The following is a 16399-nucleotide window of genomic DNA, read 5'->3' as shown; positions in this document are numbered from 1 at the left end:
TTTTTGATCACCGCATCCAAAACTTTAGAATTCAAAAAAGCAATAAGTTTTGTATGAGTTGATGCCTTGCTGTGACACTTCTTAAAGTCATTCACACCGTCGTCCTCCGACACAACCAGTCTTTGATCACCATGTCCAAAACTTTAGAATTGAAACAAGCAATAAATTTTGTGTGAATTAATGCCTTGCTGTGACACTTTTTCACATCATCATCCTCCAACACACCTTAAACCATTTCTAAAGTTTTGGGTCCAACATTAAAGACAACAAAGACCACCCACCAGGGCTAGCAAACCATAAGAAGCAAGCTCAGCCAGAGTACATGGTAAGCCACACCACATTGCAAATGGAACTGGATCTTTTTATAGTCCATGATAACAGGCAATCTGTTTTTGGGTCTATAGATATCTGGCTTACAATATATGGGACTGCCCCATACTCCATGCAAGAGGCACCTAACTGTGTTATAAATGAGGTGTACATACCTTGCCCCCTGCAGGATTTGAACTTGTGACCTCTCCTTCAAGAGTACAAGTTCTCAACCATTAGGCAAAGTGAAAAAACTCTTGATGATAAGCCTCTCACATTAGGCATCATGCTTAGACTTAAATGAATAATATGTGGTCACCCATCATCCATCTAACTTCTCTAAGCATAACTTGATTGCCATAAATACACAAACCTGTCATTAAAAGGCAAAATCCTCAACTATAAAGCAATCTTGCCAAAGGACATCTTGATGTACTGGCCTTTGCAAGTGCACATTGTTAATTCCTAAATTATCTTATGTAGATAAAAACAAATGTCAAATTGGTCTAATCAGCCTTTGACATTTGTAATTTATAATTACTTTATTCTTATATATTTTTCTTGTTTAGATTAGTTTTTTATATTAGTAAATAAAATTGTTTATTTATTTAATTCCTAATCGCATTTATCTAATTGATTATCTAAATTGAATTTGTTTAATTTATATATCTAGAAATTAGTTAATTATTGGTTACTAACTATTATCTTATCTATTTTGAATAACCGATCATAATTGAATCGGTCTGTGCATAAACACGATTCTATTATGAATCGGTTTGGTTGTGTCTTTTGGAAAAAGGGCATGATCTTCTAAAAGGTAACCCGATATCATACATAAGGATGATTCGAGCTACATTGAAAAGTGATGGATAGAATATAAGAAAAGAATACGCAGAATTACTATCTCGATGATATATAAACCTTCAGACTCTTCTCTCACAACGAACATTGATCTTATGTGCAGATCGAAGTAACAAAGATCGAATATTTTGAACGGACTAATAAAGGATCAAGCATTCATAGCACATACAGATTGGATTATTCTCAGATCAGAATTCATTGAATTAGTTCCTGAACTATTCCATACAAGAATTTGATTATAGTCTTTAGTCAAGCACTTATATATACACAGACTGAACTACAATAGCAGATTGACAGATTCAGATTAATATAAAATATATACAGCAGTTCAAGTTTATATTCAAAGATATATACAGCAGTTGTTATTACTAATACACAGTGCATGAATATGTATGTGTATGACAAATTTAAAGTTTGTAATTATTCAGCAGTAATTCAAATAGATTAATATAATCTATATGTTGATTAAAATATTCATATAAATCTGATACAAGTTTACTATATAAATCTGATTTTTTAAAATTTACACACATCCTATTAGGATACAATTATGGTGGTTTTTCATTTTGAATAATATCTTCCAAATTATCCCAAGCAGTGATATTGTTAGAAAGGAAACTTGTCATATGATCAATGTCTAGACTCTATACCATGATTAGCATTAAGATCTGCTGCCTGATTCCCCTCCCGATAGCAATTTTGAAAGGAGATATTACATAAACTTTGGCGTACAGTTGAGCTGCTGCTAGGAGAGCCTTGGCCAGCCAGTTGTTTCAAGTTCCTTGGAACAAACCCTAAATAGCAATTGCTGAATCTCCTTCCAACATGAGAATCTTGCACCCAATCGACCTGGTAATATTCAGACCTTCAACAGCTGCTGTCCATTCAGTTTCATAATTTGATTTAGATTTGAGGAAAAAAGAACCTGCAACAAATTTCCCTTGCTTATCTGTAATGATAACCCCAACATATGCTTTCCTTGGGTTGCCCTCTAGAGCACCATCCAAATTTAATTTAAGACAGTTAGGGGAAGGCAGATCCCATTTGTTGTTTTGTTCTTGCATCTGTTTTTTAAATCTCTAGGCCTGTTAATAGGGGTCTTTGATCCCTTTATTGGTACACATCTTCTTGTTTCATGGTACATGAAATTTTCACCCTCGAAGGATTTTAGTTTGTAAGAAAAAATCATATATGACCAAGTTAAGGGATTTGACCTTGTGAACTAAAATTTGGGTCAACTGCAATGTGGGAATATCTTCCTATCTATCTTCCCGCAATGGGTCCAATATGTTTGTCTATAAGGATGCTTCCAGGAAATGTTGCATATGAACCTATTATAACTTATTAAAAAACTACGATAAATATACAACTTTTTAAGGTCGATATTGTTTTAGAGTAAAACAAGGTTAAGGTTTCATATGGAGATACACTAGGCCATGGTTCTTTTTGTTGGAAAACTTCTTAAGGAGTGTGTCTAAATATAGGAGAGGGTTTACTTCTCTAAAACTGTGGCACTTATAAAGAGTACTTTTATGCCAGATATTGTGGTTTAGGTGGACCAACACTTTATTGAGATTGATTTCTTCACAATTGGGAGTGACCTGCCTAAGCGCTTTAGCTGTTCGTATACTGTTGCGCAAGTGGTAGTTTTTGGTTTTCTCAAGTTGCGTAGAATTTCTATTTTAGTTTTTTTTTCCCCAAATTCAGTTCATAAACAATTGTCGGGAAGAGTTGTACTGCTTTCACAGCTATAAAGCTAAGAGTTGTTTATTTTTCATTCACTAGCCTCAGCCCATTTTGGTTCCTGCAATTGTGGAAAGCTACATAATTATATGATTTAAAAAAAAATGAAGTAGCATTCTTTTTTTTGCAAGAGTTTCTTTCAAATTTATGTTAATAAAGACATTAAAATAAATATTTCTATGGTGTATGTATACTATTATTTATTTCATTCTTCATTTATGATGTATGTTAGCTATTTAGTTTTTGTTTGTCATATGTGATGTATGTATAACTAGACTGTTTCAACACAATTAACAATTTGGCATTGTGCAGTAGTTGCCTTGTCAGAATCTTCTTCATCACTCGTATCAAAATTATGGAACGCAAAGAGACCATTGGATGTGTGCTAGCATCAGTTTTGGAGGTTGTGCGTACCACAATGGTCTATGGATGTGTTGATGTTTGGATTACAGTCACAAAGGCTTTGAGCTGGATGTGCGGTATTTTGATCAACTCGAAGTGACTATTTATTTTTAACTTGTGTATTGGTTTTATCAAATTGCTACGAAATGATATCCAGCTTACAGTTCATGATAATTTTGAGCTCAGTTTTGATGTTGTGGTCATTGATGGATATGTGATTATGTACTTTGGATGACAGGAAACTTTTCAAGTCCAGGAATACTAACAGGGATTATAACCATTTAAAATATAAGTGTACATCGCATCCTATATATATGTATACACACACAAACATATATATATATCAGGCTTATATATATAAATAATGCACATATAAATTATATTTGTTAGAATGTAATTTATATGTTTACAGTTTCTTTTCTGTGCATTAAACATGTGTCTATTGATTTTTTCCCTCTTAAAGAGTCAAAAGACGTGAATCTGCATGGTTGAAGTTCTTTAGTCCGGGAAAATTATTCTTCATCTTGATTAAAAAATAGTGTGGGGATTGTTATCATCTTTTTATTCCCATTGGAATATTGGAATATTGGGTTATTAGAATATGATCCATGCATCTATTGAATTACTCTATCACCTTTTGGATGATCTTGCATTATCCATTCATAGGTTTGGTGGAAAGCTATAAATAACTTTTACTAACTCAAAATTCATAAACTGCAAATATCAAAGCTTAGTATCCATCAATTATACGAGCCATAGTATCATTTTATTGTGCATTGCATGTTACAAGATGACTACTTTTTCGCAACACGAAGTCATTTAATCTGTTGACAAATGTTTGTAAAGATGCTAATGAACTCATCAAACAGGAATTAATGGTTAAATCTTACGATGCCATTGAACTTTGCATGTAAGAGTACAATTTATGCCATTTTGTTGCCAGAATCATGACTGGCAATAATATCTGGAAACTTATTTGTATGAACTCGTCGGTTTCCTTTCAAAGGGCATCATCTGTGAGACCACTGCCACACCTCAGACAATTTGATTTGGCTTTATATTTGTGCTTCAATATTGAGCTGTATTTCTTGACACGTTACTTATTCTTATCTCGTGCAATGAACCATATAATCTACGGCAACTTCCACCCAAAAATACATGTCCAAATCTTTAAATGTGCCTCTAAAAGTGCAAGATAGAAACATGAACTATCAACACAACAGTCCACTCGCAATTTATTATTTATTTTCAGTTCAAAAAATGATAGAAAATTATGAAATTTCAGATCTAAACCAATTAACATAGCAACCCAGTGCCCAACTAATACATGTAAAGGCACTATGATAGCTGCCAAAGTTGAAATATGGTGCTTTGGAAGCCGCCCCAAATCGGCTGCCCAGGTCTAAAAAGGATGTGATGTTATAGCTGGCAAAATGCAATTATGATGTTGAATTAGTCCCATAGCTATGCCGTAAATTCACATTTTGGTAAAGCAATTCTTAAATCCTTCACCAATTGACCCTATACTAGCAGCCATGATATTCACAATTTGAATTCAACTCACAATGTAATTCTACAATGAATGTGATATAATACCTCTGATTTTTTTTTTAAAAGTTGTTTGCTGATGTGACTGATCATAAGGAAAGGATAATGCACTATTTGTTGATTGTTTTTAGATTTCATTCATATTCTCATCGCAGTGATGTTTAGAAACATTCAACATGTGATGTAATCAAATAACAAATGCATAGAATCACACTACGATGCCCATTACCTCATCAAATCATATTACATAACATCAAAGTAGATTGACAATAGATATTGCAGACCTGTAGAATGCCGATTTGGCTAATCTTTAGTAACAACAACACGCATGATAGCTTGGAGCCTATATTTTGTTCTTAACAAGGTCTATGAGAGGAATTTCCAACCTACTAAAGCAATCTTTTATCATCAAATAAACTGCAAACTTGAGGAGGTATCTCAATGCTTATTTTGACCTTCCCAACTTTTGAGCAATCTGCTATAGCAATCCAGGTGCCCAAATTATTAAAGGAGGTTTACAAGATTTGATGATAATCATGTAAATCTAGACCACAAATTGTTTTTGATTAAGGCAAAAACAGGTTTTGAAGGGACCCGAAACCCTTTACACAAGAAGATAAGTTTTGATTTAACAAGACATTAAGCCCAAACCGATCACTATAACAAAACAACCCTATAGAAGACAAATAAAATGTAACACCGATGGGGCAAAGACAATGAGAGCCAGGGAAAGAACTCCCCAAAACAAAGATGTGTTTTAGCAGTAGGCTCCCACAACCTAAATTAGAACTAGATAAAAGCCAAAAAAAATCCAGCCAAGGCTCCCCAACCAAAAACCATTAGGATTTACACTTTGCACTACTCTTGTGGGACCGAAGAGTCATATCAAAAGAGGGTGTTGAAGGTTTAACTTTCCCACCCGAGCTGCCTTAACATGCCAAGCCAGCGAAGGTCCACCATCCAACTGAAAAGGAGAACCAGCAAGAAGAGCAATCATCCTATCAGAGGAATCAAAATCTTTCCTCCCAACATCAGAAGATTCACCAAGATTGATAGCAGGAACGCTATCACAAGACATAGCAACTTGGGGCGCATTGCCACTCGTATTTGGGGAAACACCATATGCAACCATCTCTACATCAATATTCCCTCCCTTTGAAGTATCCAAAGATGTCACGTCAACATTCACCGGAGGGGAAGCCGCAACACCTTGTGAATCCAAAGCAACCACCTGAGAAAACCTCCTATGTTGCTCATAATTTTTCTCAATCGTATAGTGTTGTTTAGAAGCCCTTTTCCACCACGAGGCCATCATAGCCTTTTTCTCTAGACCGCAAATTGTTAGGAACCTTTCGAGACTTTATTATAAACCCTAGATGCCTCAAAGGAACATGATTTGCAGACCACAAATATAGACTAAACCCCTCAACTCCCACGTGCTTGTCCTAAGTTGGGCACTACCTATAAAGATGGGCAACCTCACTAGAAGATCAAATCTTCACCGATAAACCCACATATCATATGCAAATTCATCACCTAGATGTCTATCCCAAGTTGGGTACATATGGAGATGGACAACCTCTGTAGAAAATAAAATCTTCACCAATAAATCCATAATATCCTATGCAAATCCATCACCTAGGTGTAGGAAATCTATAGATTCAATAGCCATAACCGAGAAATAATTCTATCTTGAGGTATGAACAAAAAGGTACTACTCTGCGTAGTTGGAATGATACAACCAGCACTAGAAAAATGTCTCCAAAGTCCAAAGCCTTTGAAATTTGAATAATATAAAAAAGAATTAAACACATAAAATTGAATACTCAAATCAAGATACTTAATAAATTTGCATTCTAACCAAAACCTTATCATCAAACTTTGAGCCAAACTCTGAAAACACCCTTATCATCAAACTTTGAGCCAAACTCTGAAAACGCAATCTAAAAATTGACAACCTGTTAGGGTGGATCTTTCACCATTGAAACCAAGCTAGCTGAATAGACTTTTCATTATCCTCAATAATCGAAGACAATTTTTGGAAGTTCATTCCAACATCTTGTTATGTATGCACAAGCAAAATAATGTAAATGAGAGCCCCTTCTGAAAGCTATTTTAAGAAGAGAAAAAAGTGCTTTTGCATTTTTGGTTGCCTTATCTGAAAAGTGGTGGTTTTTTTTTTTCCAATTGTTGCTTTTTGAATTTTTTTTTTCTTTCTTTTTAAAAAAAAACGCAATATACCACTCAAAAGGACCTTTTTGAAATATTAATGATAATTTGTGTAAAGGGTTCCCAAATGACTTTGAGAACACAACTTATGTATCCCCGTTTTGAGACATGCTTTATAAAATATTTATCACTTAAGTTAAATATTAAATAATTTTGAGACATACTTTATAAAGTATTTATCACTTAAGTTAAATATTAAAGTCATTTTTTAAACATTTAAGTGAAAATCTTAAAAAAATCTTCATCACCTTATGAAAACTTGACAAGGCATTGAAAATAGAGAATCGAACATGTTGGACCCAACTGAAGGTGGCAGATGATAGTTAATGTTGACATGAGCACATACTATAAATAGCAGTTTTCTTTGAGAACTAAAGAGAACAAACTATAAAAAACCCAAAAAGATCGGTGCCATGCAACCACTTGTGATAAATAACAGTGTTCTTCAAGGATCAAAGAGAACAAACCCCGAAAAATTGCTCCCATGCAAGCATTCACTATAAATAGTAGTGTTCTTTGAAGACCAAAGAGAACAAACCCAAAAATACCCAGAAAGGTTGATGCCATGTAAGCACTTACTATAAATAGCTTTTTTTTTGAAACCCACTAAAACTAAGAATCAAGCTCACTAAGAACACTAGTAATGCTTACATTTTCTATAGAAACCCACTAAAAGTAAGAATCAAACTCACTAAGAACACTAGTAATGCCTACATTATAAAAATGAGGAGTCCTCCCTCCCTAAAGATTGCTTGTCTTCAAGTAATGCCTACATAGCACTAGTAACATCAAACTGAACTGGATTGCAAACCACTATGATCTCAAAGTCCCACATCAATCTTAGAAAGATCCCACCATGTTGCTACACCACTTTGATTATAACTATAAACCCATCAAGCCAAGTTTGCACTCTCCTCTCTTGCATCCCTAGAATGTAGCCATCAAAACCCAAACTAAAATACCTGCAAGGGCTAGAACCTACACCATGAAACATCTCTTACTGAAGCATCATAGTAAGGTCCATATCTACAATCCCACTGCTTAACATTGTCATGGGCAACAAGAAAAATCATCTGCTCAACCAACAACCATAATCCTCAGCATATCTATACACGGTGTCATGCAAAAACACAGTTGCAAATGCTACCTCCAATTTTCTTGCCTTCTTTGAACTATTCTGATACAACCACGAAGACTTTTGAAAACTCTTACTTTTGCTGATAGCCCTGAAAATTGATTGCATGAAATATTCAAATTTTAAGCCCAAAACATTGATTTTTCAGGTTTTACTTGTATCCTCTGAGAATGATTCACGGTATAGGGTTTAGGGTTTATCAAAACTTCTTACATTTTGTGAAGAAAACCCTAGCGATATATTTTGCTGTTAACTTTTTCCCACTTAAAACCGAGGGTACCCTTTCCATGAGCGGGGCCATCTTATTCCCTAAGAAAATGTTGATCACCGGTTCGTGAAATAATAATTTCCCTAAGTCAAGCGCATATCTTTCCTACAACCGGTCCCCTTTTAAAATACTTATGCCCGCCCTTGTATTTTCCTAAGTCCAAAAGGTCCTAAATACCCTGACCGTTTGTTAAAGAAAGGATAGATCCAACGGCTAGCGCTTCCCCATGATCAAAGGTGGCGAGGATTTTAATGACCGCGACATCGCGAGATTGTACTGCGTGTTATCAACGAGAATCGACATGGTTAATAGCATAACCAGTCGAAAGCATTGTGATACCGGTTTGCAGGCGGTAAAGGTTGATCTACTAACAATCCCATCAATTTGCACGTGTTCAGAATGAATGAAGATGTTTTATCTTGAGGTAAAAGGTGCTCGATTTTTAAGTTCAAGAAGAGTTGACGGGCAGTATGCAAAGCGGTAAAGATTGAACAGATCGGACGGACCTTGTATTCCCGCAATGGAAGTTGCAAGGAGATTATAGACCGCGACATCACGAGATGATGCCAAGTGTCCGGGGCTGATCAAGAAGGCTTACAGAGAGGTTGCTGACGGGGCTTGGTTGAAGGATGATATGTCATTGTTCAGTCGGGATTTTGTTTGTCCACAGATACAGTTGGAAAGTCAAAATGCTAAGTTGGTAAGAAATGATCATTGGATTTGCCAAGTTAGATGAGATCTGCGGCTGAGTTTCAATTGAGAAGTTTGGAGGGATTTTTAGACTTGTCGATTCAGGATTGATTTGACAGTCAAAGATGATAGTTCAGAGATGTGAAAGGATTTGGATAAGCTTCCAGTTCAAGTGTGATGAATCACGAGTTCTCTGATGAATTCAGAGATTTGCTTGTTGACAGAAATCCTAAACCAAGAGACTGTACACTGAAAAAAAGAATATGATCAGAATAAAATCATTCACATAAGGTGAACGCATGCCAGTGGCAATTGAGTGATGGCCTAGGAAATGGTGGTGATTTGAGTTATAGGCATAATCGCTAGAATCTGTAGCTGATAAGTTGAGTAGATATCAAAGTGATGATTCTTCACATGGATTAATACCGCCACATTGAAAGGATTTTTTGGTTATAAATTCACTAGGCAGATGATAAAATGGGTAGAAACAAATACAAGTTTTTTCATTTTTCTAAGAATAGTTCTTCATCAGTAAGAGGAGGTGTTCGAATAGAACTATGAATGGAGTCGTTGCATATTTTGTGACATTGGATGGATGATCTTTCTCTGGTTTAATGTTGTTCATTTCCAGAGGGGATGTGAAAGCTCAGGGGATTGCCAGATGGGGTGTGAAATCATTTTCTTTTCAAGAAAAGTCACCCTAGGCCTATTCCCCGATCTTACTTTGCATTTCATTGGCAGAGTGTTCCAAGAGGGAGCTCATGGGGAACTGGAAGAAGGATTTGTTCGAGTGAGGACTGGTAGCTAGTCATCTCTGCAACATCAGGGAAGTTGCAATGCCTTCTCAACAAATCCTATTGACCCCCAAGCTCCTCTTTCCATTTTCTCTGATCCGGGGCATAAAGGCTGGAGATTTTCCTTTAAATTGGAGGGAAAGTCTTGTTTCATGTCGGGATTTGTTTTCCTTTTCAGGAAGAGAAATACTATGGAACAGACTGAGCATCTCAGGGCCATCCGGGAGTGTCTAGGTGATATCGACACGACACGAGTATTTTTGTTTCTACCAATAATCAGTTGGAAATTTTGGTTCCACCTCATCACAAGTGCCAACATGCGGATAAAAGGTGATTTGTAACAAGAATTGTGTATAGCCTCTAAGGCTCGATTTTGTTGACAAGTGTCTCATGGCCTGAAGCTTGTCACTCCCTTGTTTTCTATAAAAGGGAATTCAAGGCCATTAGTTAGGGTTTGAATTTTCTTAGAAGGATCTCTGTAAAATAGATCTTTTCTTCAGGGTTAGGTCCAAAATAGTCCTAGAGAGTTGTAGGAAATAACAGGGACTGTAATGTTATTTTGCAGAGCAAAAAAGTAATAGAACAATTGAAGGTTCCCCTTTTTCAAGTGGGTCACTCTGTATTTGAATTTGTTGGCTATCATTTGATAAAAGATAGTTATGATATTAATGTAAATATATTTTTCCCAATCTTTACTCTCTTGTGTGCGATTTTATCTTCTTTTAAGCAAATGGGATCGAGGGTTTCGTTTGTTTATTGCATTGTTATGATGTATGTATTCTTCTATTCAATGCTTTAGTCCAAGGGGTTAATTAAAATGCTTGAATGAGATTACAAAGGAAATAAGGCTCACCATAGGATTTGATAAGCAGTTCAGATGAAGGATTATAAGGAGAGCAATATTGTAAGGCAGTATTGTTTCAGGCTAGACCAGCTATTAGATAAAATTTTATCAAATTTTCAATAACACTTTTCATAGACTCTATAACCCAAATGAATAAGGCACTGGTATTCACTAGAAAATCTCATTAGGTTATCAGTTTCCGGTTTTATCTTCTTTATGATCTCTCATAACGAATCTTATAAAAATCAGACAATCATTTGCTAAGATTTATGTATTTTCTAAAGGTTGTCTCACCCTCTCTCATACTCCAACTTAAGGTTGAGGATCATTGAAGGATTTTCCATCCTTGAGCATTCTCCCTTTCTGTTGAGTCTTATTATGACATAATTTGCTTTGTTTTGAGTAAGTTCTCGAGTATCATTGCAAAGAGCCTAAAGCGCAAAAGGACTTTCTGTCCTTGTTATTGTTGGTCCAAGCCTGACAGATATTGATAGTTGGAGGTGGCTCTCCATAGATATTTGGAGGAAATCAGCTTGGTCTCTGCCCTATAAGCAGTGTAAACTCATCGTTCATTTTGGGAACCAACAGTTCGAACTCAACGAGTCTCTAAATGATGAACTAGAGCATGCAAAAGGTCATTGTCCTGAACCAAAATCAAGAGTAAACTATCCAAATTTGAATCCCCAACCTTCACAAGATGAACTCTCTAACTTTGGAAGTTTTGAAGAAACCAATAATCACTTTTGTTCAAAATTGAAATCAACGAAGTACAACATGATTTTAGTGCTCTACACAAGGAACAACGAGAACACCAATAAAATTCCCAAGTATAAGCTTGAGATATGAGCATTGTGTTGCACAAAGACAAATCACATGTGGCTAGGACACACTTCCAAACAATGTCCAAATGAAAAACTTTACTTCCTTGACAATTATTTATGTGTCAACTCTCATGAATGAGAGTAAACCAAAATGTAAGGTGGTTTCCTTGCAACCAAACAATAAGCTCAAGTCAAAAAAATTGACCCATTCTTTGCCAAGGAACACTCCCAAAAGTAAGCATTTGTTCATGGCTTTAATCCCTACTTAAAATCTCTCTTCAATCCATTTGTAGATGAACAAATGGAATAACATAATGGCTGGTAAGGAAAAAACAACACTATTAATTCTAGAATCTTGATCCTTATCCGTCCAAAGATCATTCCTACCATTCCCAATAAGCTCAATGTGTTTTTGTTAAGGATCCCAAGCATGGATACCCAACCAAGAATGATCTCCAACAAATCTTGAAAGGTACACACCAAAACTCCAAATGTCATCCAAAACATCATGCTCACCTTTGACGTTTGTGACATTTTTGGTAATAATCTTATGTGATCCATCTATGAAAGCATCAACAAATAGGGTGCAAGGAGCAATCGTTGTCTTCAAAATCAATCCCAAAGAAAGATTGGTCATGTGTAGGGTCTTCTTTTTCCAAAGCTTTATGCACGCTTTACGAGATAACATTGTTATCATAAGCACATTTTTCCCAGGTCTTTTCCCATTTCTCACTAAGTGTGATTTTTAGGTGTTAAACGAGTTTGTGAGATTTTGCCAAGATCAAGAGCTCAATGAAAAGTACAAAATAGAGACAAAATATAGGACAAGAATAAACTGTATTCTCATCAATAGATAGATGATCAATTGTTGTTGTTCATACAATGAAATGAGCCTGCATATATAGGCAAGGCTATATGAATATGTGAGCACACAAACATGACATGTGGCTCAATAAGAAACAAGGGTAGGTAGGAAATAGGTGTGGTAGGTAGGAGAAACAATAAAATATTCCATATGAGGTGGATCACCCACCGAAGGTGGAATTATCACTCCACAATAAGTGGATATGATAGAGTAGTAACAAGATCACACCATAAAAGGTGGAAATTCTCCTACTCACACTATCCCAATGTGGCACAAACACCTAAATGTGTCATACCCAAACTACTATGAAATGCATTATCCTAAGTAAACTAAAGTAAGGTGTAATAATATCCACAATGAATAATTATGTACACCAACACCCCCCCTTAAGTGCAACTTAGGGGAATGCACTTAAGTCTACAATGCAACTAAGCAATGCAAGATAAGTCTCGGCTACGAGGCCATGTTAGGTACCCATGTACAAATGTAAATGCAAAGCAAACCAATGTAATAAAATCTCTCATAAAGTGGGGAAAGAGAGAAAAATCCAATAGGAAAAAACCCTCTCCCAAAAGAGAGATGAAAACAATACAAGAGAACTCTCATAGAAGCATGTGAGGAACAAAACCCCATGTGAGGAAAAAGCCCCCCTCATATGATAGAAGAAGAGAAGCTAGGTAGCCCCCCCTCAATGGAGAATTTGCACCAATGATAGAAGCTCGATGATGAATGAAGAAACTGCTCCATGAATGTCGAACAACATTCCTCCCCTTAGGAAGAAACAAAACCAAAGGTGTATCCATGAAGTCTCCCCGATCATGAAGGGAAGATGTATGAAAAAAACTCATGATGAATGAAGTCTCTGAAAAACTGCTCAAGTGCCCCCCATGTCGATGATGAAAGATACCCCCTCCAAAGGTGGTAAACTACTCCACACTGTTGAAAAAGGCACTCCAAGATCTAGTGGAGATGAATGTAGAACATGATCCAAAGAATCACATGTCTCCTCAAAGAATAAAGAGACCTCCTCCAACTGTTGTACATAAGAATCCACAATCATGTCAACCTTGAAAGAATGATCGTGTAGAGAATGAACAAGAGGGTCAGAGTGTTCCCTCACAACAATCGAAGAAGGATCATCTTCATCAAAGAGAAGATGAATATCATCAATAGTGTCTCCCAAATATGCAATGTAGGATTCCACAAACAAACCTGCAATGTTTGTCAAGTACTCATCCCATGAAACTGAAGGTGGAAGACAACATATATCTTGCTGCACTGAATCACATGAAGACAAAACTGTCGCACTATCCACATCAGCAGGTGCAATAGGTGATGTGATATCAATAGGAGGAGATGAAACACAAGGCTGAAGAACAGGGTCACATGTGAGAATCCCCAAGTTCAATTACCCAAAGCTCTCCTAAAAATCTGAATCATCACAAGAAGTGTGATCATCATGTGTAGAATCATCATATGTGAAATCATCATCATCAACAAAATCTGAAAATGAGTATGCATGATCAACCACCCCAGTCGCAATGATAGCTCTAGTCTCCAAGTCTCTAATGAAAACTGACTCAGGTGTGAACTCCACAATTCTCTTAGTTGCCCCATGTGTGATTTGATAGATGGAAAGGAGATTGTTTGTCAAGTGGGGTACACACACCACATCATTGAAGGAGTTATCCCGAATGACAATAGATCCTTTCCCAATCACATCCATGTATGTATGATTGCCCATCAAAATATGCGGCATGGTGCAAGGCTCAAATGTAGAGAACATAGACTTCAAAGATACCATATGATGAGAAGCCCCTGAAGCTAGAAGCCATCTCCCTGAATCATAACTTGTAGTAGCACAAAGAAATTTTTCTTTTCTTGTCCCAAAAGAGTGATTCTTCCCACTTGTAGAAGCCATGAATGCTTGCCCTTTCCCTTTTGATTGTGAGAAAGTGGAAGTTGATGAATCCTCCTTCTTGTTGGCATTAGGCAAATCAATGTTGTTCTTTTTGGAGATGTGTGTGAGCTCATCAATCTTCTCAGAATGTCAACGACACTCCTCATTACCAACCTTTTTACAATAGGCACAAGTAGGTCTCTCCCTCTTTGGTGAATTGTCCCTCTTGGAAGAGTATGAATCTCCTTGTTGTGGAGAAGGTGATGCTTTGTCCTTAGGCTTTGATTGCCATTTCTTCTTGTTTGAGTTGTCCTTTCCTTGATTTCCTTTGTTCCCTTGATTTGCCACTAATGCTTGAGACTTAGAAGTCTTAAGAATGTCCATGCTTATCAACTTGGTTTGTTCCATCATCAACATTTCGACGAAAGCATCAAATGTAGGCATTGTGTTGCTTGAACCCATTGTCATCCTATGGGTTTGGAAACTAGAAACAAATGTTGCATATTCTTGTGGAAGCTTTCCCATCAAATTGAAGATCAATTGAGTATCCTTCTTATCAATGCCACAATCTTTGAGTTGTGCCCTCAACTCTTTTTCCTTAGTGACATAATCTTGTATAGTATCAAAGTTCTTGGGATCTAACATGGTAAGATCACTATCAATCTGATATCCCCTAATCTCATCAACTTGACCATACAAGTCTTGAAACTTTTGCCAAGCATCCTTGATTAGAGTACATTTCTCAATATGAAAAATGAGATCCTTTGATACATACTTTCTTAAGGTAGCAATTTCCATGATATTTTTATTGAGCCAATCCAAGTGAGCAATAGGATCAACGGGAGCAACAATAGTTCCATCAATATAATGAGTTGGTCCTTTTTCCATAAGTTTACTCCATACATCAGTTTTCCAAGTAGCATAATTATGACGAGTTAAGAGAGGAAACTTAGGAGAACCCATAGCATAAAAATGGAAGGAACACAAGAGCACAAAAGAACAAGAGACATCCCCCAAATTCAATCAATCAAAGTACCCCCCCCAATAAAAATAAATAAATAAATAAAAAAAAAATGATGATTTTGGCACTTTATATGTAGTGCATGTACAATAGGTCACTTGCAAACAATGGCAAGGTGGACTTATGAATTTGTTTAACAACTACCCCAATAAGCTGAGAACTACAATGCAAAAGACCAACAAGATAGATCTATGCAATACAAGTGTCAAATTGGTCAAAAAAGATCATATGTTGAAAGTACAATTTCTACCCAAATTCACTGCAAAATGATAGCAGATTATGAAAGTAGACAAAAAACTATGCACTTTCAAAAAAAAATGGCACCTAAAAAGGAGTTCGTATGAGCCCAAACGAAGTCTCGAAAGTTGCAGAAACGAGGATTGGGGAGGTACAATCACCAAAAAATGAGATTTATGAAAAATATGTCCATCAAAATCAGAAAATAATGCCACCATGAGAAATTACATGAAAAATTAGCCCATTTCAAAAAAAAATGCACCCAGAAAGGAGCAAAAATGAGCAAGTTATGGCCATTTGAAGTTGAACTACAAAATCAAAAAGCTCAACGGAGGGGGCCTGCCAAATTTTCAACAAAATGATGACGCTAGGAAAACATGAGGTTAAATTTGATGACCGTCTAGCCATCGTGAAAACTTCACCTCCCTGCTAACCGAACATTTGTACAGTACGGACTAACACGTGGCAAGATCCCATTGGCCAAATTTGTTGATGTGTCTGTATGAAATGATGACTGGGATGCCATGTGGTGATGACGTGTGCTCCAACTAGGCGTACGGTCAGGTGATGTGGTGTTGCGCGTGGCAGATACGGTTGCTGACGTGGATGGTCACGTGTAGGTGAGCTGACTAGGCAGCGTCTGTTGATGTTGCGCCCGGGAGGTGACTGGGCTGCCATGTGGTGGGACCGGGCACGAGTGACCAGGCGATAGAACGCGTAGGGCGGGAAGGA

At 36.6% G+C, this 16399-nt stretch overlaps 1 protein-coding gene across 6 annotated transcripts in view; it reads left to right on the top strand.

The window, feature by feature from the left end:
* LOC131034556 (double-stranded RNA-binding protein 4) overlaps positions 1 to 3731 on the top strand; it is an 89135-nt gene extending 85404 nt beyond the window's left edge. For 3 of the 6 annotated variants that reach the window (XR_009103809.2, XM_057966068.2, XM_057966071.2), the window contains one exon: positions 3226 to 3731. The gene's annotated coding sequence lies outside the window, so the exon portion shown is untranslated. Of the gene's footprint in view, positions 1 to 1273; positions 1697 to 3225 lie in introns of those variants that run through there. The other 3 variants (XM_057966069.2, XM_057966072.2, XM_057966070.2) reach the window with 2 other exon arrangements.
* Positions 3732 to 16399: the final 12668 nt, after the last annotated feature.

Source organism: Cryptomeria japonica, chromosome 5 (assembly GCF_030272615.1).
Source record: "Cryptomeria japonica chromosome 5, Sugi_1.0, whole genome shotgun sequence".
In the NCBI taxonomy this organism is placed as follows: Eukaryota; Viridiplantae; Streptophyta; class Pinopsida; order Cupressales; family Cupressaceae; genus Cryptomeria; species Cryptomeria japonica.
Note: the sequence above shows the minus strand (reverse complement) of the source record. Positions and strands in the feature narration are given on the sequence as shown.